We start from the raw sequence: 5,407 nt of genomic DNA, 5'->3' as shown, positions 1-5,407 counted from the left end.
GTCTGGAAGCATCTGTCAAGGGTAGAGCCCAGGGCAACATGGTGGGAAGAGGCCTCTACCGCCAGCTGCCCTGAGCTTGCTGCAGACACACGGAGGTGGGAGTGAGTGTGCTGCCTTGCAGAAGGCTTTGTGTGTGCTCCATTATCTGAACTGGGCCTGCTGGGGGCTCAGCAAGGTGGTGGTGGGTGACGGTGGAAAGATTCTGGGGTTCTCCCGGGGTCCTCCAGGCTGGTACTTCTTAACATTTTCTGGGCCACACAGGCCTTTGAGAACCTAGAGAAAACAGTTATACCAAATCTTGTGCATAGTTCCAGTTAGAAGAGAGTAGTCAGAGCTGAAGTTCTTCTTGGGGTGAACACACGACTGTCTTGGAAAGGGCTCTGTGTATTGTCCTGAGTCATATTCGGGGGCACCACCCTCTGTGCATGCATACCCAAGCTCAGCCCAGTGGAGGGGCAACAGTGGTCCTCAAGTTTCCTGTGGCCCTGAGCACCCCTCTTGTCACCCATAAGTGTTGTCCTGTACCAGTCCAGAGGGAGGAACTGAGACAAGACTTCCAAGCTGACTCCCAGCATTGGTCTCATGGAAGCCCTTCAACAATGCCTCCTCTCCACACCACCTGGGGACGGGTCCTTATGGAGTGAATAGTTCAGTTACAAAAGCATTTGTGCATCTTACTACAAGCTATGCATTGTGCCAGGCACCCTGGAGAACACGGACGTAAATAAGACCAAACCTCCCTCCAGGTCTTTCAGTGTGGTGGGAAAACAGAAGGCGGAACACTCATCAGAAAATGAGGCAGAACATGTGTATTCATTTGATGCATTTATTGACTACCACTCTGTGCCAGTCACTGTTCCAGGAGCTTAGAGTATAGCAATGAACGAAACAAACTTTGCTGCCCTATGAGCTCACATGCTAGTCAGGAGAGACTGTAATAAATAACAAACATATGTAGTGTTAGTAGGTACAGAATAAAAAAGATAAGGAGTAGGGCAGAGGAGTTGAGGGTGTGGGGGTGGTGGGCAAGCCAGGGTAGGTACATCATATGCAAAGCCTCACAGGACCACAGAGGACCATGGCTTCCAGTGAGGCTGGTGGAGGTGCCATCGGAGCTGAGACCCTCATTAAACATAAGAACAAATTGGGTTGCAGGAATGCTGTCCTTCAGTGGGAAGACCAGGATCTGAACAGGTGGCACTGTTAATGGTGAAGGGATAAATGCACCTCTGGGATCCTCAAGACATGGGAAGAAATATTATAGTAATGGACAAGACCAGAGTCTGGATGTGTTTTTGGCCCTCCAGATCCACTCCCCACCCTTCTCTGCCTGGCGTGGTGCCGGGCTGACCTCTATACTGCATCATGGAGGTTCCCTTGCTTTCAGGTTTCCACTCAGGGGTGGAACTGGGGAGGTCACATGTTTCCCTGGCCCCCTTCCTGAAGGCAGTGGCTGTGTCCACCAAGGACTACAGCTCCTGTGAGGCCACTGCCACCCCCCCAACCACCAACTTGCTCCCCACTTGGTCCCTTCATGCTGGGAATCACTGTTGCTGATTCCTGGTGTTTCACTACCCTTTGCTGGTTCCTTTAATCTTGCCCACCTATTATTCCTTCATTTCATTCTCTTTAATTACTCCTTTGAATGTGGCCTGACAGGGGAGCCACAGCCAGGTCAGAGTAGGGCAACCCTGATAGGTTTAACTACTGAAATCTTTCTAACCACCCCCAGCCAGGCTGCTCTGGCCTCTTCCTTGGGTTCCTCCAGGCATTCCTATGACTCAGCAGCCAAAGGGTGAAGGGATGACATAGCAGACTTGCCTCCTTTGTGGCCCAGGCCCTGCAGTAGATAAAAGACAAATACAAGAAGATCTCTAGAGGTGCCAGGGACCTGCCTGAGACCCCCCCGGGCATCACCTTCCTCCTCCTGGCCTTCTGCAGCCAGGCTCCCACTCCTTTCCAGGAACTCCATGGAAAGGAAGAGAAATGCAGTTACTTGGAGGTGAGCAGTGATTTCTCACTGGTTCAGAGACCACTTTTTATAGCTCCTCAATGTCCCTACTTCCAAAGCTATTTTGGATGTTGAGCAGGGAGGGTCTTCCGGCTGAGCAGTGCCTGGCCCTGCCTACTGCTCCTTCTCTTCCCACTATCTAAGTTGTTTCCTCCCTCCTTCCTCATGGAATTGGGCCACCTGCAGCTCCTGTGTTGGGCCTCCCTAAAACCAGCTCTCCCTGCCTGGACATCTGTGCTATATCCAGGCTGCTCACCCTGGAAGGTGGGTACTGCCATGTGTCAGCCTCAGGCCACCCACCTCCATGGGCTGCTGAAGGAATGCATTCTTATGGAAGCACACCCCTCAGCCTGGGTTCTCCAGAAAGCAGAGCCAGATATCAATGCTTCTGTGGCTTCTAGAGGAAGACAGGAAGAGCCAGAATTAAAATGAGGTCTCCATTCTCCAGCCCTCCATGATCCTTGCTGGTGGCATCGTCACTGCTTGGACTAAGTCCCCTGGTGGAGTCGTTGCCCCAAACCTGCCCTGACTGGGAAGTAAGATTGGGAGCCTCAGTTTCTGAGAAATGGGGGTCCCCCAAAATCCTTCCTGACTTCAAGGTGTGTGATTCTCATCTAATATTTGGTTCACAGCCCTCTCTCATGCAGCAAATGGGTGTGAATCCCTCCTATGGCAGTGTGTGGTGGGCATCCCAGGGTCCCAGGGGAGATTTGAACCAGTTACTGGGCTAGGTGCAACTTAGAATCAGGGCCAAACAGAAGAGTGTCTGAGTTACCTAGAGCCCCATACAGGTTCTAGTGGGTGAATTTGTAGTGGAATCAGGCAACATAGACACAAGGCTTTTCTAGCCAAACTCAGCAACTCTGGAGTGAGTATGAAGGAAAATGGATAACGAGGTCTTCCTGGGTTTGGGACATGTCCAGGCCACAGTTCAGTGCCAGGATGTCACCTGAAGTGGCCCAATGGAGGGATCCCAGTGTGGGGGATGGTAGGGATCCAAATTCTCCAGTGACCCAAAAGCATAAGGTCTCAGCACTGAGGCTTCAGTCAGTGTGGGGAAGGTTCTACGGCCTGGATGAGCTGGGGAGACAGAGCAAGGTGTAGTAGGAGATGCAGGAAGGAATGGAAGGCTGAATTCTCCAGGTGAGAAGCCCAGGCCCAGAGAGGTGACTCACTCAAAGGTTCTGTAGCTCTGGAACAGCCAAGGCAGTGAACACGGCCCTGCCACTCTTGCTTCAGCACCATGACCTTCTCCTTCACCTTCAGTGGCTGAGTGCAGAGAAAGTAACCATGTAAGATGGGACAATGTCCTGTAGGCTTACAGGAGAGACACCGAGAGTGGAGAGATTGGCTGCAGAGAGGCTGGTGGAACTGCAGTTCGAAAGCAGGACAGGGCACTGATCTCTGTCCTCCCTGCAATGAGAGTAGGGAAAGCTTTGACTTCCTAGGTAAGAGCAGAGAGACGTCACCAAGACAGAAAGCCCCGTTTCTGTACACAGTGGGGAGAAGAGAACTTTGCACACAGCCGAGCAATGCTCAAAGCGGGGATTTGGAGTCCTGGTGACATGTGTGTTTGTGTGTGTGCAAGTGTGTGTGTGTCATGTGTGTGTGGTACAGTAGGACTGACCTTAGGGATAACGGAAGGGGTGGTCCCAGGGTGGCTTGAGGCAGTGTGGCTCTGCTGAAGGTAGAACATGAGTTTTTTATGGAGGCTTGGTTCTGTGGAGTCAGGTGAGGACAGAAATGGGTGCATGCCTGAGGCAGTGTTTATTTACTGCTGACTTCAGCAGCAAACATCCTGGATTAGATCTTGCCGAGAAGATGAGTTGTCCTTCCAAAGTAAATGGTCCCTTTGGTCAATTGTATAGTGAGGGTAAGCACTGGCTGATTGACAAAGTAAAGGAGTGACAGGAGTAGGATAGAAATGGAAGCAGTGGTCACAGGTCAAGGGGAAGGGGTTGGAGAAAGTGTGAGTGAGAATGTGGGAGGTGTGGAGGGGCATTTGCACTTGACTTAGGGCTCTTGCCTCTTCCTCTGTTGAAATACCTATCCTGGGTTCAAGTTGAGCCAAGCCTTGCAGAGTGAGGAGTGGGGAACAGAGAGAAGGGAAGGCCTTTGTGCTCTGACTCAGCTTATCCACCCTGCCATGCTCCTTGGTTGCCTCACAGCCCCCTAAGTGGACAGAGTGCAGTGTCTGGTGGCCTAACTGGGTAGGGTGAGGACAAGGGCTGGGACTGACTGAGTCTCCCATCTCCTTCTCCCGTAGTCTTTCTCAGTCCATGTTTCCAGCACAGGGGCTACTGGTTGTGGATAACCACACACATGTGCTTTCTTGGGATAAATCACCTCAGTATTTGGTTTCCAATAGCCTTGGGTGATACTGAGACTATTACCTGGGCTAATCAATGAGAAACAAAAAACAAAACAACAGCCAGAGGGTTTCTGTTGGCTTGGAAGTGTCTGGGAGCTGGGAAGGAGGAGGAAATGGAACCCTGAAAGTGACGAAAGGCAGTGAGTGGGACTGAGTTTACAGCTCTTCAGGTGTGGGCAGAGCGCCTCAGGGTGGGTCAGACTCTGGGGGCTGGAGTTGGAATAGCAGACTCTCCACTTTGGGAGCACTTTGTTGCCTACTTGTACATTTCAGGTTAATTCCCTTATCTCTGATCCCTTAAGAGAAAAGAGAAAAGGTCCCTTGGCTATGGGGGAATTCTAGAGTGTGCAGGGATGGCCACAGATAAGCATTCTGGTAAACTGGGGTAATGGCATTCCAGCCCGTGGGGTCTCTGTCTGGTGACTCCCCAGGCAACCCATGCTTGTTTGGATGTTATCCCCACACCCTGGAATCAAAAGTGGTGCAAGCTTCACCCCTGTTTTTGCTTTCTCCAGACCACTGTGTGGATGGGGGAGATCCTCTTGTCCACTGTAATGTAGCGCTCACCTCGGCACTGTGTATCTCCAGCTGTCCCTGCCAATGCAATGTTCTGCTTGTGAGGCTGGGCTCATCTAGCAGGAAGGAGGTCAGGGCAGTGCCAGGGTGAGGAATCCAGTGCTAAATTATAACAGAAGGGGTGGTCCCAGAGTGGCTTGAGACAGTGTGGCTGTGCTGAAGGTAGAACGTGAGGTTTTTATGGAGGCTTGGTTCTGTGGAGTCAGGTGAGGACAGAAATGGGTGCATGCCTGAGGCAGTGTTTATTTACTGTTGACTTCAGCAGCAAACATCCTGGATTAGATTTTGCCGAGAAGATGAGTTGTCCTTCCAAAGTAAATGGTCCCTTTGGTCAATTGTATAGTGAGGGTAAGCACTGGCTGATTGACAAAGTAAAGGAGTGACAGGAGTAGGATGGCAATGGAAGCAGTGGTCACAGGTCAAGGTTCAGAATGAAGGCCACAAGCCAC

The sequence above is a fragment of the Trachypithecus francoisi genome, unplaced genomic scaffold (assembly GCF_009764315.1).
Source record: "Trachypithecus francoisi isolate TF-2019V2 unplaced genomic scaffold, Tfra_2.0 Lachesis_group3, whole genome shotgun sequence".
Taxonomy (NCBI): domain Eukaryota; kingdom Metazoa; phylum Chordata; class Mammalia; order Primates; family Cercopithecidae; genus Trachypithecus; species Trachypithecus francoisi.
This window is presented reverse-complemented; position numbering follows the sequence as displayed.